Source organism: Carassius gibelio, chromosome B24 (assembly GCF_023724105.1).
Source record: "Carassius gibelio isolate Cgi1373 ecotype wild population from Czech Republic chromosome B24, carGib1.2-hapl.c, whole genome shotgun sequence".
Lineage (NCBI taxonomy): Eukaryota > Metazoa > Chordata > Actinopteri > Cypriniformes > Cyprinidae > Carassius > Carassius gibelio.
In genome coordinates, this window is record NC_068419.1 from 24985677 (window position 1) to 25010833 (window position 25157).

A 25157-nucleotide genomic window follows, 5' to 3' on the forward strand; every position below is an offset into this window, starting at 1 on the left:
CATGAAATCTGTTACCAGCATGTCACGTTTCTCTTCAAAATGAAATTATATGTTATAAAGGATAATTGAGCACATGGTATTGAATTTTGCACATCATTTTAAGACATTTTATAATAAATTATATATATAAACTGGGTAACACTTTAGTATAGGGACCAATTCTCAGTATTTACCAGTTGCTTATTAGCATGCATATTATTAAAATCCCATAATCCCGTAATCCTACCCAATACCTAAACTTAACAACTACCTTATTAACTATTAATAAGAAGCAAATTGGGAGTTTATTAAGCCAAAACTGTTTGTTTACTAGCGAAAAATGGACCTTAAAAATAAAGTGTGATCAAAAGCTGTATTTCAGTAGTTCAGTAATGAGAATCCAATGACAATTATCACTGAAAATGTCACTCAGAATACATCATAGGCGCTGAATTTTGTTTAAAAAAACAAAAACAAAATGATGGCACCTTTTTTCTTTTTTTTTCTTTTTTTGTAATTGAGGGTGAAATGTGACCTGGACTGAGGTGTTGTGTGCTAGGCTGCTAAAGTGCTAGATAAAGTGCATTCACAGCATAGATACTGTCCATAAACCTTAATTTTTAAATAACCTAGAATATTCCTTTAAATGATAAAAGGCAACAGAATCCGAGAGAGAGAGTAGAAACTGGCTGGCCTTATAGCCACTGTGTCTCTGTCTAATATTATTATACTGTACGTGCAAGGCCTCCACCCTGATTCTTTCTTCTGCGTTTACTGGCAGTGTTCATCTGAGAGCCTTGCTGAACAGTGGGGGAGTTGAGCTCTCCTTAAATGTTTTTTCTCAGAAATCTCTTTCACTTTAAGCGAGTGTTACTATACTTTTTTTAGCAGTTGTTCTGAGAAAAGAAATCTGACCACCTCTACCAGTCTTTTGAGCAAGTTAATCTCTCCTTCAATTATCCGCTGTGCTGTGAAATTCTATGCAGAATGTGTCACGTCAAGAATCAAGCAGAATCAGTTCAGAAACAACGGCGAGATGAAAGGTGGTGGAATTGAGCTCCACTATCTCTCTTTCACACTCCGTCATCAATAACAGACACAGATTACAGATTGATCTGCTGTCACCCAACGCCAAGGTAACCATCTCCTCCAAAAACAGGCCCTATCTGAGCCAACAACACAACAGCCGCTGGAACAATTGTGGGTGGGTGTGTGTTTGTCTCCAGTGAATGTGTGTTTGTTAGCATGTGTGTCTCATTGCGCAGAATTTATGGTGAAAGAAAGATCTCCCTGTAAAAGATGCAAGTGTATGTGTGTGTGTGTTGAAAGTTTATAAACTGTTCACTGGACCTCAACCTGATCTCCGGTGAGAGTGTGTGGTAGTCTGGGTATGTGTGTGTTTGTGACATCTTTGCTGTGACTGATGGAACAGCTCTGTCAACTCTACTGCCCCTTGTCCAACTCATGATGAATGAGATGATGTCCGCAATGCATCCTCTCTCCCTGACCGCTGGCCACTGGTGCTTGACAAAATGTGTGTGTGTGTGTGTGTGTGTATGTGTATGGAAGAGAGAAAATCAAGGAGACAAATACAAAAGCCTCAAAATGAATTTAATCTAACTATGACAAACGTGAAAGTGCCCCAGGCATGTTTTAATCAGGCTGATATCCGTATTAACAATGCAGCGCTGGTCACTTTGTTCCGCTGTACAAAAAGTGTATGTGTGTTTGTGCTTGTGTCAATACACAATGGTGCAAATTGACTAAACACTTGCGCTTTATTGCCTATTACTGCCTGTAGAAAACAGGAGGTAAACAGAGCTGACATAGTGGTTAGAGTATGTGCATTGGTGCTTGAAAAATGAAAAGGAGTTTTGAAATCGGCCTGTCCTCTTCCCATCTTAAAAATTATTTTTGTTCAATCCTTTTGCTATTGGTTAAATTGACAAAAAGCCTCCAAAAATGATTTTTTTTCCTGTATTTTAAACAGACATTTTGTATGCCTGAATACCTACATTTGAATTGAGGTATGAGACAGAATACAGAATAGCAATTTGAATGAAAATTGAATGTGAAGTAGAATGAACTTCAAAGTAGAAGTAGCAGTAGCAGAAGTATTCAGTTTTTAAGACATAGATAGACAGACAGACAGACAGATAGAAATGATAGATAGATAGATAGATAGATAGATAGATAGATAGATAGATAGATAGATAGATAGATAGATAGATAGATAGATAGATAGATAGATAGATAGATAGATAGATAGATAGATAGATAGATAGATAGATAGATGGATAGATAGATAGATAGATGCCATGTCACTTCAGTTTATATTCCAATTCAACCTTTTCTCAGCTCAATTTTTTGTGTGTGTGTTTTCTTTCTTTCTGCTACATCCATTCAGTTCCAGCCTCTCCTCCCTCCCCTCTCATCCAATCCCGGCTATCAGAGCAGGCAGCGGGCAAGCTTAATGAAATATCCTCGACATTACGACCTCGATCGAATGCATATTTACATTTCCACCTGCAAACCCTCCCTCTTATCTGATTCTCTTATTTCACACTTTACCTGATCGTTTTACAAAGCCCAAATGAAGGTAATTGGAGATAACACCTCACGGCGTCCAAAGACATTACTATGTCTCTGTTAATAACATATTATCCACGTAATTATGCCCAAATTGTCACGCCACATTTAGGAGATGTATTGAGATTGAACAGCCCATTTAGCGGAGGCCAGACTTCAACAAGAAAATATTCAGGCTGACAAGGGAATTGTTTTCATTCCGGCAAGTCTGTTATTTTTATGTAAACACATTTGATATGCAAACCGAATAATAATGACAAGGTAAACGAGTGATCCACTCGGAAAGACTGATGTTTATTTCTCCCTCTCTTTTTTGGTCCTCTGATATGGAAAATACTGAGTATGTTGTCAGTTGAATGTGTCAAAATGGGCACAGTGGAATTATTAGTGTGCAAATTTGCATTAGATTCAAAAGAAAAATGTGACTTTATTTAGAAATGTTCATCCTTCCCAGACAGAGAAGTTGTCTTGAGAAATAGAACTGTAAGGGCTTGTTCTTTATAAATGCACTCTTAAACTGCTGCTTTGATATTGAGGAGCCCCTGGGTATCGTAATGTAGTGGTAGCCGAAGTTTGCCAATGCTTCTGCAAGCATCTTAAGGAGACTGCGGATCCTGTTTGATTAAGTCTGAAACAAACAAATGACTGCATCTAACTTAAAGGTTGTTTCCTGATCTGGCAGTTGCTTGATTGTAATTGACCCCTGGGTCGGTCCCTTCTCTTCATTCTCAGGCCAGTGAGGTCGTAAATGGAGCACAAGAGGCTCTCCGGTAGGGTGCTTGTTAGCAGACAGATGCATAGTGAACTGTGTCCCTTTAACGCTGGCAAGTGAGCTCTTCATTTGGGTCATTTGTTTGGAATTCCTGGTGTTTTGGTGTCTCTGCCCTTGCAGTTGTTTACACACAAACATACGGGGACAAAGACAGGGGTTGCGCTTGTCAACACGCACCTCTCCCACAGCCTGACATGAGCCTGGGAGATGAAGAAAGACACTCCTACACTGGCGATTTTGCTTGGTGGCTTTTTGCTGTTTGTTTGAATCAGGGTTGTGCAAAAATCTGAATTGAGGAATTGGCTCCCTTTCAGTTCATAAGAATGAATTGAATTGGCCACACTCACAGTAAATTGAATTGGAATTAGAGGAAGACGGATTTCCTGATTTGAAAGCCATGATTTAGGTTTCCATTGCTCAAATTTGTGTTTCTAGTTATTCATTAATTATATTCAATTTCAATTTGTTATTTTCCTTCTTCTTTTTTTTGCTTAAAAATACCATTCATTCGAATGCAAATAGCAATTCTGCAGCTTGTTTGCAGACTCAATTCAGACTTAGTATTATTTAGCATTTTTAGTTGAATTCTGAATGGTGCACAAACCTGGTTTGCTTAGTTTATTTGATTGACATCTGTAATGGATGTTGACATGTAAGAAACCGGTGCTAAGAACACACTGGCGCACCCTCTTACTGTTTAACACATTAACCCAATGTATTTTCTGCTTATTTGCCATTCAAAAGCCATGACAACCTGTGTTGACAATAGCATTCTTTTCCGACACTAACCTCTCTGAAACCATCTCCATGCATGTTCTAACACGCCCGCCACAGGGGTCACCCAGAGCCCGCACCACTGGAAACAGCCGATGTATCAGAGCTGGCACGGGTCCAGGGCTTGAATCATTCCCGTTCGACTTCACTCCCAGCATGCGTCGGAACAGAATGGCTGGTTGAACCTGTCTTGTGCGAAACACGGCTTTTGTTTTACTTACTCGGAAAACATTCGAAGTGTAAATTTGTGGCTCTCCATCACAACCTGCTCCCCTCTGGGGCATCTTGCAGCAAATGGCAGCCGTTGCGCACATAGCATCTTTATCTCCCCATATCTCATTTTGGCTCTTTAATTCCCCTCTTTCCAGAGGCTGTATCAGGCTGATAAATGCTGCCCTAGAGTTGTTTTATGATTGTAAAGAAATGCAGATGGGTTCTAGAGAGAAGCCAAGATGCCCCTGCCAGTTCTGCTTGCTTTCCATTTCCTGCCTTCCTATTTGTTTGTCTTTATTTATTATGTTATTATTTTTTGTCCATTTTTTTTCAGCCCTGCCACAGCATGATAATGGGCTTTCACTGCTGTTAAGTCTCCAATTTCCCCTGCCCCATCCCTCTTATTTTTCCATCTCCTCTGGCCTTCGTGCCAGAAACGTGACGCTTGCTTGGAGAGATAGAGCTGCGGCACTCCGTTTTGATTGGCGGTCATCACTCACTCAGTTTTACTCAGTCTCTCTCTCTCTCTCTCTCTCTCTCTCTCTCTCTCTCTCTTTCTCTCTCTCTATCTCTTTGGATGAGTTTTGTTTATACGGCACAGCCCTCGGCCCCTAAACTCCAGCCTGCTCTGCATGCCATGTTTTGTGACCATTAACATTGATGTAGTTGTGCTCACACTCAAAATGGGCCAGTGGCCTCATGCAAACAAACACATGCTTACAAACAAACTCAAACAGGACAGAAATGGACTGCTTCTATGATCTTGCTTATTTGTCCTCTATTGTCTTTGGCAGACTGATCAGAGTCTCATATTTGTGAAAAAACGTTTTAGTGGAACATAAGAAAAGTGACCAGTCGCCCTATTGTGTGCTGTGATCGACTGAAAGAGCCAAAATAAAGACCCTTCCATCTGGGCTGACCACAGAGAACTAGGCCAAATGATGAGCCCAGGAGGGAGACTCGGGTACCACGCCATATGTGATGTTGGACTCGCTTGATAGCAACTACAGCCACTTTAACGCTTTAGCGTTTAGTCATAGTTACGCTAATTTAAAATATATATGCACAACTAGTCGAGTCCCTGTGGGCTGGTTGAGAATGTGCACTAATGCCGATATGAGAACGCAGGCTTTGAAGTGCACTACAATGCGGTCTTTCCATATCTTCAGTCAACCAGCGCTACAAGCACAGTTAGAAGCCACACCTCACTCAACTACTTCTTATCAACAATAACATGCACGCATATACATGCAAAAACATATGCACGCACACAAACGCATACAGACACACACACATTTTTGTCTTCCTCACAGGATGCTCAGTGGTAGAACTCCATTGTTTCTCAGGCCAGTTCCTGGTTTTTATTTTTTTTTAGTTCCTCTGGTGAACATTTACAAGCCACAGACATTCCCTGTCTGTTCATGTCAACTCTAAACAATAAGGGTTAGGATCAATGAAATGTCTCTCTAATCATTTTTTTTTTTTTTTTCATGCATAAAATGACTTGAATACATGATGAGCAGTTAAATTATAAATATAAAATTGGGTCACTTTATATGAGCTGGCTTTAACTCTTATGTACTTACATCAAAAAATAAGTGCAATGTACTTATTGTGTTAATATTGTATTGCAGAACACTTTTGCTGCTTTTGAGGTGGGATATGAATAAAGTTAAGGACATGTTTGGTGGTTTGAGTAGGTTTAAGGGATTCACCCACAGGTGTAAGGAATGGGCCAACAGTATAATTATAAATATAATTACAGAAATTAATTACAGATGTTATTACATGCAGGTATTTTTAATATAGATACAATAATGTAAAAACATAAAAATCCATCAATCATTCATTCATTCATTTAAATGCAATAACATATTAGGTAGGTGAGGCCTAATATACAGTTGACCCTAAAAAGGTATTATTAACCTTTGTCTTTATCTTGAACACTCTCACATGCCATTCACTCATTGTATGTGTGCATATGCTTTATGATGTAATTTGGAAAAACAGGGTCATGTGATGAGTTCGTTTGCATAGACACACTGTGCTTTTGCATTATTTTGTCTTTGCATGCTGGAGTTCGCTGTGTGAACTCTGAGTGTTTGCGTGTGTGTATATGTGATAGCCAGCACACACAGAGTGTGTAAACACACCAATCATGCAAAAAACCCATTAGCAAACATCAGACATCCCCTGTACAAGTTCAACCAGTCACGAACTGTTCTTCGGCCGACCCGAGCCATTTATGTGTAACAGCCTCAATGGATGGCAGAAAAATGGAGTCTGACAGTAAGACATGGAAATGACGGAGAGACTCTGTCATTTGTTTAAGTCAGAGAGCTTGCCTGAACACCACACTTGAATCCTAATGGGCAGCACCAGTATGAAAGAGCTTGCTGTTCAATGAAAAACGATGAGAGGCTGGGAAGGAGGGATGCAGGGAAGGCGGAATAGGAAGAGAGGGGTATTGATCTGCACCTCAGAGGTGTATTTGCATAGTCAAGATCAAAGATATTTTCAACAGTACCAATACTTTGGCCATCTTTGATAGAATAAGGTAAGCTTTTGGAACTGGAAAACACTCACAAGTGCTAATCCATAGCTGAAAAAATTATTCCAGAAATATGACTTTTGAAAAAGTGAATCCAAAAAGTTTGCATTCTTGTGTCTTTTTAAGTGGTTCCCTATTTAATTAAGTATTAGCTGAAGTGGTGAAAATGCTTTTTTGAATAGCATCAAATATTTTAATTGTTTATTGTGGAACTTTGTACTTACCTTTTTTAGAAAAAAGGGATGTGGCGAAGATTTGTTTGAGTTTCACTGCTAAAGGAATGCAGTGCTATAAAAAAAGAGGGTTGCACTTTATTTTACAGTACGTATACTTACATGTACTTATAGTGTACTTACAGTGTATTTATCTAAGAAAGTTCTGGTTATACAAAGTAACTACATGGGGTAGGGTTAGGTTTAGGGTTAGTACCTAGTTATTACATAGTTATTGTAATTACTATAATAAGTACATAGTATGTACATGGGGAACAGGACTGTAAAATAAAGTGCTACCAAAAAGAGAGTGAATTAAACAAGCAAATGAATAATAAATAAATAAACACGTAGGGAGGTAAAAAGTCACATTAAAGTAAAATAGAGATCAGAGACGATACCATGTTAATACTGTTGCATCTAAATAAACATGGAAAGCATCCATCTGAACGATTGCAGTGTCATCACTGGAAGCTAATATTAAGGATTATTTCACAATTAACTGATTCGTATCGCTAATTAAGATAGCTATGAGAAGGTTGTGCCATTGTTCGTGCAAGGAAGGGGAAATTCGATCTGTCTAGTTGATATTCACATGTTTTTCTTGTTAAGTCATACTGATTTATAAAACAGTGTCATTGCTCAAACAAACCAGACAATGGCCGATGTCCTGTCCAGCTGTGGCTATTGTCCTGACCAGCATTCCTTCGGGTTTATGCGTCAGACACAAAAACAGACAAAGATGGGGGAAATGATAAAATTCAGCGAGTTTTTGTCTTATAGGGTCGGTCAGAACATCTCAGCAGCACCTCGCCTCATTGAGTGAATTTACACTATTGCTTTGGCTGAATATCAATGAAGGTTTATATGTTTGTGTGTAGATGAGCATAGTGTGTTGATGCATTTTTATGTTTCTAATTGACGTCAATGTGTTTGTTTTTCTCAAGGGTGATTTGTGTATCCTGATGATCTGTTCACAGCTGAAATATTTCTGTTGGTTGCAGGAATCATTTCATTTGCTGCTTGATTCGACTACTACATGGTCTCAGAAAACTCAGTAATACACTACCGTTCAGAAGTTTGCAGTCAGTAAGAAAAAATATATCTTTTTTTTTTTCTTAAAGATGCATCATTTTGATCAAAATAACTATAAAGATTTTTTCTTTTTTTTTTTTTTTTTTTTTAAATTAACATTGATTTTTTTAAATGGGTATTCATCCAAGAATTATAATAGCTAGATTAGATTATGAATATGAAAGATAGATACTTTAAAAAAATATATCTTACTGACCTCAAACTATGCAATGGTAGTGTAAACCAGTATGATAATTTTCTTCATTTTTGCAATTAAAACTATTTGTAATTGTTGACTTAACACTCTGTATTCTGGGACGTGGTGCATTATGTCTCCTGTCAGTCACCATGATCAAAAATATCCCTCTTCCCCGAGGAGTTGACCCTGTAACTTTTTGAAGTTCTAGGCTTGCCAGACACTAAGAGGAAGTTTGAGTTCTGGCATGTGGGTTTACCATCTGTACTTCAAATGACGGCATCTTGTTTTCTAACCAAACGCTCTAAAACGAACAGGACTGAGTTTAATAATTTTCCTTTAGCAAATGAGAACCTCTTCAAAATATGAAGCCAATAACATTACTTCCAGTAAACCCACTGGAGGCTTTGGAGTCACCAGCCAATAAATCACACAGCTTATAATTTGCACATGAACACGACTGTAAGTCTCTGGCATACGAGAGCTGTAGGGAGTCGCTTCATAATTGTGCTAATTATCATTGAGGTTTCGCTGGTCACTTGTTTGTTCATTAATTTCAAGGCATTTCGGGAAATGAGCAAATGTGCCTAATCAGGAAGTATGTAGAAGCTAAGTACACATCCGAACCCGCACACACATCATGTTTTCTGTGGAAACTCTGTCTGGCTTGATTAGCAAGAGCGGTCGATATCTTTTGATTGTTGGGTTTGCAGTAGCAGGGTGTTTTTTTTTGTTGTTGTTGTTGTTGTTGTTTTTTTCTTGTTTACTCGTGATATGATCTCTCTATCTGCTCTCTCCTTTTTGCACACTGTCCTGTTCATGCCACCATATGTGAATAGTTATGCACTTTAGTCTTTTAATTATTTTGATGTAAAGAAAACAATACAGGGCCTCATTGAAAGCAGGAGTGGACACCGCGAACATCAGTGTCTCATCACATCTAGTGCTAGCATTGGAAAATATAGCACTTAAAACAAACAAAAGGTGTACAAAGTGAGTGGAGGAGGCTTTGTGTGCACATGGAAGAGACCAATGCTTTGTCTGAGGTGCATAAAAGTGTGCTTTGTATTCTGGGAAGAGGTCCTGAACTGTGGGTTCAAATCAGATGCCTGTCTAAGAACACAAAGAAGTCTCTCGCTCTTTCTCTCTCGCTCTCTCCCTTTTATTTCTTATTTCTTTGCCGCCTCATAGATCTAATTTTACCTTTGCTCACTAGCCACAAAGGTGACATCTGGAAGAGAAAGAAAAAGTGAAGCAAACAAACAAAAACTTAATTTCTTTTATGACCAGAACAGTTTGTCATAGGGTGTACAGATTGTGTAACCTTCCATTCAAAAGACCAATTTTAGATAATTCCATTAAATGACAAACCAGTTGTTAAACATACATCAGGTTTCGCGGCAATACATGTTCATGGATGCCCGAAGTTTACTGATGCGTCAAAGCATCTTGACATGCAAGGTTTCTTAATGTGGAAAAACTCAATTGTAGGGAAGCATGAGGCACAACCTAACAATTTTTGACAATTCTAATAAATCCATGTGGGTTTAGAGTATAATTAGTTTTTGTCCACATTAATTTAACACTTTCACTTTCACACTTTGTTTCATAATTACAGTGTATATGTTTTTCTATATTTACCTCAAAAAATGGCAGTGAAATGTGACAACCTGCCCCTAAGGTGGGGTAAATTCTAATATGTGAGGGGCATGTTGTAACAAAAACATATTTTTACATTTTGACACTCTTTTTCTCTATATAGTTTTGATGTGGCAACTATTAAGTGCTGTAACTTTGGTTATGCTAGCAAGTGTGGAAATATTTAAACCAAACGTTATAACTAACACCACATTAGTTTGTGCCCCGTGCTGCCATGCTTTATTCTAAAGCCTAGAGACTTTTATCATATTGTAGTTTTACATTTGTTGACATGATGTTCCACTGGAAGCATTATGTCACCGAAACTTTGTGGCATTTTAGATGCAGATCTGAGATGCGGTCAAAGATGACTGCAAAGGAATGACAAATACATTTTTATGTGTATGCGTGCCATCAGGTTTATAGAGGACTGAGACAGGGTTCATCAGAAGGCCTTAGTACAGTGAAATGTTAGTGCCACTGCTGATGAAGTGATTTGAATGGTGCAGGTATTATTTTGAACTGTCTGTCTCCCTCGAGAATGTTTATTTTTTTGCATTAGTGTGTATGAGTGTGTGCTTGTGGAGTTACAGCAGTAGTCCTGGTGAACAAACACAATGTAGAGATGATAAGCAGCTTCCATACTGTGTGTTTTTGTGAGTTTGTGTTGTTGTGTGTGTGTCAGTGTGTTTGTTTGTCGTCTCCTGGTTCTGTGGAATTCTTTAGTGTCTCTTGGTTTCAGTATCCAAGGCTAATGAAGAAGCCATGTTGCATGTCAATGTTTGTTTTTGCTAGACTTTTTTTACCCTGTGGCTGATCCAAGATCAGACTTCAGGCATTCCAAACAGAATGCCACATATGTAGCATTCTTTGGGACTATGTTTTTTTTTTTTTTTTTTTTTTTCAGAATTCCTATTGGGATCATTGCATCTGTCATCAGGCAGACAGCTTCCCACCCTACGTATATATTTTTTTATTTTTATTATTTTTATTATTTTTTTATTAAATTTTTAATTATATTTATAATCTTTTTTTATAAATAAATAAATGATGTTTTCATCAAACAATCCCCCCAAAATGTATTACATAAAAAATAAATAAAAATAATTGATATATGCTTTGATATATATAAGATAATTATTTTAAAAACATTACAAAATATTACTAACCCCAAATGTTTGCACTAGTCATACCAGGTGTTTTTTGTTGTTGTTTTTTTTTTTACTCACTTTTCAGAAATTAATTTATGATTTTAATTAATTGTTAATCATTTTTCCATCCAACATTTTTATACTATATCCCAAAAAAATGCATCAATCGTTTAACAGTAGAATGTCATCTCTCAGTTCTTGCCAATGTCGCCCTCGCTCTCGTCACCAAACCCTTGGCTCTGTTAAACATGTTGTGACGGGTACAGTATTCGAAAAATGAACCATTTAAAATTATGTAACAGTCTGTTCGATCGTTAAGAAAACTTGCCTTTTTTTCTCTCCCCATACAATCTCTGTGTCAGTATAAACACACCTTAGGCTACAGACACAAATTACTGTTTAGTTTTCATTTCAGAACTCTTTGAGCTTTATTTTTTTCCCATGTCTATCGCTTTTTTGCATCTTTGTGTGGCTATTTTAAAATGAAAAAAAAAAAAAAAATAGCATTTAGTCTTCTTAAATACGTACACAGCCATTATGAAAGGTGATGTCTGCCATGTGTTTTATAAGCATAAAAAGAATTGTCAGCAGTAACTTGCCATGACCTCATTGTCTGCTCATTTGCCTATCCAGTAGAGCACAGTCCTATATTCATATTTCAGCTGGAGGAATAGAGTGGATGTCGGTAATTGTGTTGGGCTGCATTCGCCTGCCTATTGGCGTCCGTAACCTCTCCTCTGAGCGTAGAGCACCATCTGTTCCCCACTCTCTCTGACACCAGCACCATGTGTACAGATTCATCATTCTGCATGCAAGTGCACAGTGAGAGATAGAGGAGAGAGAGACTTTGAGTCTCCACCGAAACCCACATCAGATATGTATGCAAAGGAACCGGGTCTTTAAGATAAGATATTCCTAACCCTGGTCTGATGAGCTTCACAAACAGCCTGAAATATTTAGCATTTGTAGGGAAGAACTATAGAGTTGACCAATAGAGGGAGATAGTAAGTATACTGCCACATGGTGTTGCTTAGATGACTTAGACAACAACCTCTACTGCTCTTTTTAAGGTTTACACAAGGTTTATAGTTTCCCATGTGAATTTTAAAGCTGGTTTAGCAAATGCCTTATCTGGCAAAGCGAGATGCCACTCTCGCTCTCAAAAAAATAAAATAAAATAAATAAATAAAAATATATATACATCAATTTCACTTGGCAGGTGCTCTTTCAAAAGATACTAGTATGTATATTTTAGATGTCTATATGTCCCTTTAAGAAACTAACATGTACTGTTTATGGGTAAATAAGGTACAAATATGTAACTTTTAACTTATTTTTCTGAAAGTGTACACACACAGTCGAAATATAACTTTTCAAAGTACACCATTTGATAGTGAACGAACACATGCGGTGGACACATACCCACTAAACAGTGTCATCCTCATCATCTCTCCAGATGTCACGAGTGACAAAAAAAGTCTTTGTACTCACTTGAAGTAAAGTTGTAGGTATATCTAAAACCCTCACATAAGTGTTTGTCAAAACACGGGCATCTGTTGTTGTCATCTCTAGTAGTTTGTTGTTGTTTCTTTTGTGGCTGTGAAAAAAACGCACCCGGCTAGTGTTGCCATCTTGTGGAGAAATTAATTAGTGCTAAAGGAAAAAATCTGACTACGCAATTTGCGTCATACTAAGAAAGTAACTTTCTTTGATACACACACGCACACATTGTCTGGTTAGCATTCTGTTTAAAAAACAAAACAAAAAATATTCAATGAATGCTGATATAGCTGCACAAACATCTATATTCAGCCGATTTTAAATTGCATACTTCCAAGGGAGTCCTGCGCTAGCTCAGCAACTGCCTTTGAGATGAATGCTAATGCTAAGTGTTAGCTTTCCCCAGATTCTATAACCCTTCTTGATGCAAACATACATGCACACACTAAATCATTTGTAGATGCTCGCTCCCCTCCGTCCCACACGCACAGAGTGGGCTATATTTAGCGTGTACAGTGTGATAAAGACCAGCGCTGCAGGCGGCAGTGGAGTAGTCGCCCATCATTCCTGCCGAGGCCACAAAGAGAGGCAACGGGAGAAAAAAAATGAGGTGCCGGCAAGAAAGTGACAAAGAAGGAGAGCACCTTTAAAAAGATGCAGCAAGCATAAAATAATGAAAAGTGAAGTAGAGGGGAACGCAGACGTACGCACACATGCTTCCACTTTTTCCGCCTCTTCTTCACACGTACACATCGTCTCATCTGCCTTTCATTTCCTCCTTCCTTCAGACACCTTTCACCCTTCTCTCCATTTGTTTGATATCAGCACATTTGAAGGTATAAGAAAACTCGCACAGGGTGATGTGTAGGCAGTTGATTCCACCGATATGCTAAAGTTACAGTAAATTTAATATATATCCCATTTGGTTTTTCCTTGGTATTTTGTTCTGCTTTCAATTTCACAACAACCCGCGAATGTCCCAGTGATGGCACAGTTCCCGTAACAAGTGGATGCTGAAGACCTGCCAATGTTTTTTGTGATGCCCATGAAGTCGTTCCGCTGATTTACAGGCATAGGCAGCAGAATACACACACATGGCCCCCTGCAAAACTGCCTGAAACCTACTGCCTTATTGCAGTAGAGGCCACAGAAGCAATTATGGATGTTCACCTGCATCTGCTCAACTATCCCATAGCACATTTCCTGACATGAGGTCTGCGTTTAGTCTAATTCAACCATTAAAGCCTGAAACTACTATAAGTATAGGTGTTCAGGTCTGCTTGAGCAACGTTGCCAATTACCTACATTTAAAAGTAATTGGACTTTGTCACCGTGTAATAATCAAAGTGAGCACTAAAGGTAAATTAGAAATTTTAAGATTAACTATAAAGCACACCTGTGTTGGGTTAAGTCTGCCTTTAACTTACCCTTGGATGTAACCTGATCTTTAGATCTGTTGATTCTCACGGGAGCGTTGACGTTGACCACCATTGCAGTATGTGAAAATGAGTAACCTTGCTTGAGTTTTTTTTGCACTCCCTTGCAGATTCCTAATAAGTGTAAGCTAATATTGCTCTAACAAAGCAAAATGCTCACGTAATTAACCTTTCAACTTGCACACACACACTTTTGTTTACAATGGAATCCAAACAGCTAAGGTTACAATGTAAACATTGGATCAAAAAATGAATGTAAACCTGGAAATAAAGTTATAATCTATTTTTGCAATTAATGTTATTTATTATATAAACATATATACTATATAATTTATAAATAAACAGTTTAATTAAAATGTAAATATATATATATATATATATATATATATATATATATATATATATATATATATATATATATATATATATATATATATATATATATATATATATATATATATATATATATATATATATATATATATATATAGATCTAATCACATAGGAAGAAAACCCTACATTAACCTTTAGATTAGGGTATGATGGTAATATCCATTCATATTATTATCCATTCTTGCTGATATCCAATAGGCCATATATCGACTAGCAGTCATTTAACTTTAGATCTCAATGTGTGTGTGTGTGTGCGTGCGTGCGTGCGTGTGTGTGTGTGTGTGTGTGTGTGTGTGAGAGAGAGAGAGAGAGAGGGAGAGAGAGAGAGAGAGAGAGAGAGAGAGAGAGAGGAAGTTAATCTGGTCTTATCTGTGTATTGCCAGCAGCTATCTGATAGCAGGATGTCTAGCTAACAGAGAACGCCACTCAGCTCTTTTACAAACACTTACCAACACACACACACAAATAGACAGGCATCTCTAAAATGACCTCCTGATTTTCTTCAGAGGAATAAGAGGTTGTTGTTTGTAAGTAGAGATAGGGGGAGAAATAGAGAGAAAGAGAGATACTCAGTGTCCAGCTGATTAATGTCCTGCTCGGAGAGAGGGAAGGAAAAATGGAAGCAAAGAGGGAATCAGGGAATGAGAGGACCATGGGGAGAGGAAGACAGGAGCACCAGAGGAAGTGACCTGCCTCCCAGGTCTGTGGCACATTCTGTGAAAGTCATACACATTAACACAGCAGTGGCCACTGTGAAGGTGAAGCCACTGAGTCTAACTAGCTAAAGCTAAAATCGCTTACGATTCCCGCATGAGGTCATTGTGAGAGAACAAAGCGTTTAAGCACTAATGAACGATTTGGACCTATTATTCATCATTTAGCAACCCTTAAAAAGATGTTACCATGGTTACCACAGATTCTACTCAGTGTGAAACCATAAATTACAGTAATTTTTGGTGTTCAGTACAATACAAATAAAGCTCTATCAGCAGCATCTGTAGCCATTGTCGGAGAGCACTGATATGTATTGACCCATGATGAAACATTTTCTGTACAGTAATTTTATTCTATTCTGCTAGGAACTATGGTTGCCATTGTAAATATTTGTTCAGAGATATTATCTTTATTTTAATTTTATTATTTGAGATACAGTGCTAATTAATATTTCTTAATATTTTCAATATTTAAACAATGACTGTTACCTCATATTTTATTTTCATACAGACTGCAGAACAAATCCATTTTAAAGTTTTAAAATGGCTAAATTTGGCTAATTTGATGATAACATGCTAATGCTAGTCAGAGGCATGTTGTTTGGTTGAGTGTTTTTTTTTTTTTCTTGTCTCTGATGTCCTTCCATCAAGACTCTTTCATCCCTCCCCCTCCAGAGATAAAAATCATTTACACGTACAAACACACACACACAGACACACACACACATACATACCCGCACCAAACCTGTCTGAAAATACTCAGGACCGTATATACCGTCGGGAATAGATGACTCAATCGATGTCCTTCAAAGAGACACAGTGAGTGACTGCTGCTCATCACTTTATCTCTGCCTCTTTCACTCTTCTTCCATCTTAATTTTCCTCTCTTTTCATCAGAAAAAGAGATGGGCTAAAGGAATGACAGTGATTGAGAAAGAGAATGAAGGAATTACTGAACATCAAAAGGTGACCACGTTGGTAGAAACATTTTTGACCAGCCTAAGCAGGTTTGCTGGTTTTCAGCTGGTTGGCTCATTGGAAAAAGTGGACCCACTTTATATTAAGTGGCCTTAACTACTGTGTACTTACATTTTAATTAATTATTTAGTACAATGCACTTATTGTGTAGATACATGTTTTTTACAATGTACTTATTAAAAAAAAAAAAAAAAAAAAAACGACATGTAATTACATCTGTATTTAATTTATGTAATTACATTTATAATTACACTGTTGACCCATACTTTACACCTTAACCCACCCTTAAACTTACCCATACCTCCAACCCTCTCCCTAACCTTACCCATATCCCACCTCAATAGTAGCAAAAGTGTTTTGCAATACAATATGAACACAATAAGTACATTGTACTTATTTTTTTATGTAAGTACATAGTAGTTAAGGCCACCTAATATAAAGTGGGACCGAAAAATTTACAATCACCTACATTTTGCAGAAACTCCACAAAACACCACTATACATACAATTAACTGCAATTTCTAGCTGAAATAAACACGAGACTCAGTAAAACAACTACTACTTTTATTCTTTTCTACACAATTTATGAATACAAGGACATATTATCGATTAATAAAGACTTTTGCATGGTTCCTTGCTTTTGCCATAGATGCCACATGATTTGTAAACTGATACATTTTGATGGTTATATAACATAACCAGCTCCACATGTATGGATTTTCTATTGTAGTAAACTTGCTAGGTAGCTCCACTGGTGCAGCACTGCATTTGTGATGTGGAGCTCTTGGGTCCGATGAAATACGAGTAATGATAAAACAACACAGATACTTGTAGAAGTGAGCTAAAATGTCAGCAGATATTTTTTTTTTTTTTTTGCTCAAATTTGTTTGTAACAATATCGGTCAGGTTTTGGGTAGGGTTTAGTGCACGTTGGTGTGTCATATTAAAACACAATAGAGCATTAAACTTTTGGCGCCTCTTACTGGACATTTAATTCTCGAACTGTCGTGTGGTGTACAACAACCAAAATAATGAAACACTGCCGGATTCATGTTCATCTGTTTTAAGGTAAAACTGAACACAATTTTAGCTCCACTTACCGGACATTTCACTTTGAAAGTGTCAAATAAATGTGCAAGAAGTAAAGTAATATTTTTAAATATCCCCAATTTACTTTAAAACCAGTCAATAGGCCAGTCTACGAGACAAGCAGACCATCTTAGGCTGGCTTAGACTGTATATTCAGTGAGGTAGTATGTGTTTGCAAAGGAAAGATGAAGAGGAATACGTTTCAAGGCACAATTTTTCCACTTAAGGTGACATATAACAATAAATATGTATCAGCCAGCATCATTTCCGTGACATTAATCGACAAAATCTGACAAAAAAACTACATATGCCTTTCGTATGCGCCATTTCAACGTTTATATTATAGCCTCAAAGGGCCAATAGTCATCTAATGTAGCAATTGCTCAATTCCTTCAAACACAAAGAACATCAAGAGAGATTAACTATTGAGCCGTTACTCTGTGGTATCGTTTAAAGAGAGGGAGGTGTCGGGTTTCGTGAGTTTATGTGTGTGTGTGTGTTTGTTTTCTGAAGTTTGCCTGAAGGAAAACATATATCTCAACAGCTTAAGAACTCACCCTCTCTTTATAAGTGCATGCCTTTAAAGGAATTAACTCCAGTTGAGCCTAGTATATGCTAAATATTTGTGTGCGTGGGTCGGGTTATGCTATCTACAGTTGGTCCCTGTAGGGATAGTAAAACCTGAAATCACCTGCATTGCGGGGAACATAAACATGCTAAATAACGTCTTAATGAATATCTAAAAAAGGTTGCAGAAAGGTTTATGAGCGCATAGTTTTGGGACATATTATTTCAGTCTACAAGATCATGGAAAGTCCCCACCATGACAAAGTTGTAGTGGTTGCACTTTATTTTACAGTACGTGTACTAACGTGTACTTATAGTGTACTTACAGTGTATTTATCTAAGAAAGTTCTGGTAACACAAGGTAACTACATGGGTTAGGGTTAGGTTTAGGGGTAGGTTTAGGGTTAGTACCTAGTTATTACATAGTTATTGTAATTACTATAATAAGTACATAGTAGGTACATGAGGAACAGGACTGTAAAATAAAGTGCTACCGTTGTAGTTATAGTAGTTGTCTGTGTATGGGCCTACTTTGGATTTATTTACTTGCCACCTGGATTCTTTAGAGAGAGAGAGAGAAAGAGAGAGAGAGAGAGAGAGGTCTTTTCGTCAAGAATGTGTTTGTCACTCGTCTATATGATGAAAGAGGAAGAAGATCCAGACCATCAAGTTCCAAAATTACATCATAAAAGTGCTCCATACATTGAAATGGAAGTCATACAATAGTTTCGTGGGAGGAACAGACTGAAATATAAGTCTCTGAAGTTGCTGAAACTGACTTGATGATAAACTGTGACGTAAGTGATCGTAGCAAGGCAAGTCTGAATATAAAGAATTACAAAAGAGATATGAGAAATTAACATTTTAGTCATAAAAAAAAAAAAAAAAAAACTTTTGGATCTTAAAGTTTCATTATATTGAAAACAACTTAACATTTTGCTAATTTTGCAAAGAAAGTCATATAGGCCTAAATGACTGCTCAAAAGTTCAACAAGAAAGATATTTTTGAAGAAGTGTTTATTTCAGAATTCAGTGATGAATAGAGATAAATTATTATTATATCAATTTCAGTTTAAGATCAATATAGATAATGCACACATGCTGTATATATATATATATATATATATATATATATATATATATATATATATATATATATATATATATATATATATATATATACACACACACACACACACACACACACACACACACACACACACACACACATTTTATTTTATTTATTTTATATTTTTTCTTCTACAATGAAATGCATGTTTCCAGTACATTTACACATGACTTCTCGCCCGTCACGACTGTGTGTGGTTTTGACCGTATCTTTCATTTTGGTTTGGTGGACTTGAGTTCACACGGATATTGGAATGAACATTTTCTGTCTGATTCTTAGGAGGAACCAATTGTAGCAGAGCTCAGGTGTTTTAATACCAGCTCACAATCGTCCCCAGATGCCAGTGTATGAGTGTCTCACTGATCGGAAATACCCTTGACACTGTAACTTCCAGAGTAATCTAAACTGAGCTGATAAGTGTGTGATTGGCATGCTGCGCTTGTGTTGCCAGCGATATCTGAGCGTTTGAGAGCTGATATGTTTGGTGCACTGAGGCAGTAAATTGAAAATATATTCACAGACACTCTTGATGTTTTTAAAGTTGATTTGTTGTGTTGAAGGGAGATTTGGGGGGCTGTGTGTGTATATGTGAATATGCAAGTGTCGCTCTACCTCAGTCAGTACTGTAATATATCCATCACGGACCCCTGTTGCCATGACAAACCATAAGACCTGTCACTCCGTGTTGCTTTTAGCTGCTCCTCAGGTCATGTGAAAGGAATTCAAATGATAACATGACTGAATATTGAGTGTGTGTGTGTGTGTGTCTGTGTCTGTGTGAGTTTAACCGTGTGGACAAAACAAGGCATTGTTTGATATTTATAGTGTTTTGAATATCTTGTAATTCATTCTAAGTCATCTGTTTTTCCTGTCTAGTCTGACCGCTCATTTCCATTTGAGTTATGTTTAGTAGGTCACACTTCATTTCCATTTAAAATTTACATAATGCCTATTTATTTTGCAAAACAGATAGGCGCCATCCATGACAGTGGCAAAAACAGGCATTTAAGGCATGATGAAATGAAGTTCTCTACAAATTTGTGCAGCTTTTGATACCGAATTTGACATGGAAAAGTGACAGTCTGGCTGCTGCTCTATCACTAAGACACTAGCACCATCCGAAAAGCACCTTGGCTCTGTTGCAAAGCGTTTGCAGAGCATGTCTGTCTGAGGGCCTGTTGGAGGTTGTTAGTCTTAAATCAGGTGATTGGGCAGCTGCTGTCTGCTCACATCTCATCTCTCTAATCCACAGGCAGAGTTTAGACCTGGCCCGCTGGCTTCTAGCTGAATAAGACACACATCCTAATGTAGCATTAAGAGCTCGTGTTGGCGAGGCATTGGATGGAATGGGAGGGAGCGCGACAGAGCTATAGAGAGTAGAGTGTTGTCTCCCTGCTCCTCAGGGGGAGGATATATCTGCTGAAAGCCTTCAAGTTTGCAAATGAGTCTTGACTCGGTTATAAATGAAGTGGGGGGTGGGGGCTAGGGGGAGGTGCTAAATATCTGTGTGGTTTGACAGTACAATACTGCCTTTCTGAAAAGAAACTAAAATCACAGCTCTATCAACGATTTTAAGACCACGTACCCTCAGGGTGTAGCTTTTGATTCATTTTGTCATTTAGATTCGTTTAGATTCAGTTTCAGACAAAGTCCATTTTATTTCATAATATGGCATACTTTTGAGTGAAAGAGGTCCTTCAATGAGAAACTATTCAGAAGGGGTCAGTGTGTTTATTATTATTATTATTATTCAAGAATGCATTAAATCGGTTTCTGTTATTATATTATATTATATTATATTATGTTTTGAATTTATATTTAATAAATATACATTTAAAAATTATTTTACAAATTAATAATATAATATAATATAATATAATATAATATAATATAATATAATATAATATAATATAATATAATATAATATAATATAATATAATAATTAAGTTAGGGAGGAGGAAAACGATTACACAGAACATTATTTCTTTGGAATAACATGGAGAAATATGTATTAAGACATTAAACAAGGCAAGTTTGATTTTACATTCGCGTAAAAAATCAGTTCCATTCCCACACGACCAAATGAATCACTCTCTTCATACTTTATTCTTCACCTTATCTGTGCACCTCACTCCTTCCATCATATCTGGCTTGCTGGCGCCTCGGCATCTCCATCCCTCATAGTCACCGAAATCACTCCCACTTTCGTCTCCCTGCACTCTTGTCTCTCTCTCTCTCTACACATCTCTCTGATGCTGTTAACAGGAATCAAAGCTTTTCTGCAGTTTGAGGACTGAGGCAGGTACTTGAGTCCCACAGGTGCTTTTTCCCAGCTAACCAATCCCGTCCTCAGGCATAGCTGTCATTCCTTACATAACTCAACCCTGGCACCTGCCCTCTAGCTTGGAACAGAGGGAGGGAGGTTAGTAGTGGGAGCTGCTTTTGTTTGTGAGCGAGCGCTGTCTTAGCTGGGGGCTAAACTAGTAGAATTACACCAAGAGGGAGAACAAAAGCAGCTTTTACAAGAGGTACAGAGAAACGAACTCTCTGTACACACATATTGTGCTCGAAACCTTCTCTGTATTCTGTTCCACTCTCTCTTTTACTCACCTCAGTTTGGGAATGAGATACAGGAATCATATTATCATAGGAGCACATCCACTGTATCATCTATGCATACGTGTTTGTGCAAGAGTATGGATTAGAGTTTCACAAAGTAGCCCTTCACTGTCTTATCGTCCACACGGACAGAGAAAACTAATGAGGAACGGGATACAATGAAACACACACGCATAGATACAGATGCAGGGATCCAATAAGCTCAGAGCTGCTCATCTGGTATTATTCACCTCGTCTCTTATTGAACAGGGAGGACAATAGAGCAGTGTGTGTGTGTGTGTGTGTGTGTGTATTCATCCACACGCACCCACTGGAGACTTTGCACTCTTCTGTTTATCAGCACAAGGGGATGGCCGGCCTCGTAGCAGATACGGCGAGTGGTCTAAAATAAATCCCTCAGCAAAAAAAAAAAAAAAACATTTGCCTCTCTGAATAGAAATGTTGTGCTTTACACAAACGTGCACTGTGCAGCTTATCTTTATTTTATCTGGAGCAGAGGAGAGGAGCCATGTGTTAAAAAGACAGGCCAAAGTGTTACATGCTGCAACCAAAGGTTTTGAAGCCTCTCTTGAGCCATTGCGTGCATCAAGATGGTGGAAAGCTCCACTAATGCCCTACTACCGTTACATCAGATGCACTTAAGGGTTGGCTAATTATCTCCAGCTCTTCCTTTTCCATTCATTAAATTTAGCAACTGCAACACAGATGAAATAAAGGGGATATGTCCTCATTAATGGACGTGTTTGTGTGGTGGAAATTTCCATTCACCCATACTGAAATACTGTGTGATAGGTTGCAACATAGACATTTAGTTGAAAATCAGTGTTAGTTGAATTGCTCTTGCTTAATAAAGCAACAAATCAGCAACATCCAGCTACAGTAAAGAAGGAATGCTGAGTTGCTTGATTAAAAACTTATTGTATTACTTAATTAAAAGCTCACTGTATTATGACGATTATTGTGTGAGAGAGATGGACTGAGCGGGTGTGATTACCTACATCTGATTACTTTCATCAGCTCAATCTCAATCTCATATTCACAATAAAACATTACTTTGAATGTCCGCTGAGGAAATCTTTCTATTTTTGTCGTACTGCTCACTGCTGCTCACTGCATTTTTTACCTGCTTCTTACAAGCTGTTATTAAAAGTAAAAATAACTTCCATTCCAGTCTCTTTTAGTATAAAAGTCGTAAATGCTGATTTCTGAAAGAGTCACCTGTCACCATCTAATGGCAGAACAATGTCACAAAAATCACCATCACAAACACGCAAGACTGTTATAATGTCAAAATAATATATAATATAAAACATTATTTAGTGAATAATAAACATAAACAACAGCCATCATAAAAGCCATGCTCTAAGATACAGCATTAATGTTACATAAAATATAGTGTGATGAGATTTTGCTTTCAGCAGAAACAATGTTTGCTCTGGAACAAATAACAGATTCATTAGACCAAAGACTGCCCATCTGATTTACCCAAAACAAATTATATCTTATGTTTAACCGGTCGTGGCTGTTGATGCCCTGGAGGTCATGTCTCCGAAAACGTTGAAGCAAATTCTCTAATTATCTTCATTAACAAAATGTACATTTGAAGTCTAAGTAAATTCCCACCTAAATAAAAAGTCTTATAACTACATTATGTGGCACAAAACAGTATATATGTTTTTCTTTTTACACTTTTACTTCATTACTAATATGATCATTATTTATATACTGTATAATTTTATAAGAACATAAATGAATAAGAAATGAATAGTTATTCAGCAAAGAATGTGGCAAAAATACTTAGTTGTTAAATACATTTAAAAAAAAAGTATCAAGTAACAAAGTATCATGGTTTTCATTAACATATTGAGCAACACAGTTGTTTTCAGCATTGAAAATAATTTGAAATCATAGGATCACATGACACTGAAGACTAATAAGGAGATTGCAATTCCAGATTGCATTTTACAGTACATTAAAATAAAAAACAGTTTTTTTTTTTTTTTTTTTTTTACTCGCAGTAATTTTACTGTATTTTTGCACAAGATACTTTAGTTTTTTCTAAAATATTCAGACTTTTAGTAATACAGTTAATTAGCTTAACCATATGCTTTTTTCAATACTTACTTTCATGTGTAGTTGCAGGTGTGCATAAATAAGTGCCTGATTCAGTCATAAAATCATCTCGGAGCAACTGCCCCTCCCCCAGCGAACAATCGTCATTTCTTTCAGCAAACGTAAAGTATCACATTCACAGCAATACAATCATTATCCATCCTCTGCACAGCCTTTATTAGATCTGGCAATGGAGGCACTTATAGTCTGGACGGCAAGGTCATCTCACCTGTCTTGGGAAATGCTTTGCGTTCTCCAGAAGACCGTCATTGTCACCTGCAGACAGTGTGAGATTAAGAGCAGTGCGGTCAGTTATTTCTCTGTGTTACGTTGGAAGTTTCCTCACACCCAGAAACAATTTATGTGCGACGCAAGCAGCTTTGGGTGTTCAGAGAAGAGGGTTGTGCAAGAGCATGTTTACATTGAAAATTAAACAAAACAAACAAATCGCAGCTAAGCTCTCAAACCGAGTGTGTGGAGGTGAAGAGGAGGCTGAGAAGGGAAAAGGGAGGCAGAAATGAAGTAGTGTTTCCCTGGGGCAACTCGATAGCATGATATGAGGAAGGAGAGAGAGAAACAGAGAGACTGAAAGTCTGAAAATGAAAAAGAAATGTGGTTGAGGAACATTTCTGTATTATTGATAACAGTGAGAGGATGAGTAGAGTTCTTCTGCTTGTTTTTACTCTCTGTCTCTCTCTTTCTCTCTGAAGGTTTGTGCTTTGTGATTGGTATGTGGAGGGTTGATGTGTTTCGGAGAGCTGGGTGGCTGACAGTGGTCTCCGTCTAGCTCCAAATGCCAATTTGCGAGCTGTCTCATTCCATCTTGACGAAATGTCCTATTCTCTCGTCGGTGTGCTGCTGGAGGGAGGGGTGGGGTGTGAAGTTGGCTTCTCCTGTGGGAGAGCTGTGGCTTCTATCATCCTTATCAAACCTGGCTTCTGAAGTCACACTGGATTTAGCTAACACTTGCTTAATACACTCCTCACTGAGTCTTAGGTGCGTGTGAGAGTGTGTGTTGAGGTCTCTGTGTAACGTATTACTCTGGGATGTACAGCCAGCATGTGCCGAGGGATTTGCTCTGAGACGATGCATACATAGTTAGACATAAGAGAAATAATGTATGTGCAATTGCTAATGGCTGTGGTTCTCCGCAAAGACTCGTGCTACGATTTCTACATAGATCAGCATACCTTTGTGATTAGTGGATGTTGTATTGCATGGAAAGCAGCATCTGCTTGCTGAGTGCTAATTAATTTTTAATATTCATGTTAGCAATACATGATATATTTTATTATCTTTTAAAATTTATGGTTAGTAAGAAATATTTTTGAAAGAATTCTCTTATTCTCACCAAGACAGTATTTCTTTTAATTTTGATGGAAACAGTTTAATAATTTTGTGGAAACCTTGATACATTTTTTCTTCTTAAATGAATAACAATTAAAAAAAAAAAAAAAAAAAAAAAAAAAACA

At 37.4% G+C, this 25157-nt stretch overlaps 1 protein-coding gene across 1 annotated transcript in view; it reads left to right on the plus strand.

Annotated features, from left to right (window-relative positions):
* Positions 1-25157, plus strand: part of LOC128012867 (cerebellin-2-like) — a 636721-nt gene that overhangs the window by 268908 nt on the left and 342656 nt on the right. The gene's annotated exons all lie outside the window — the stretch shown is intronic.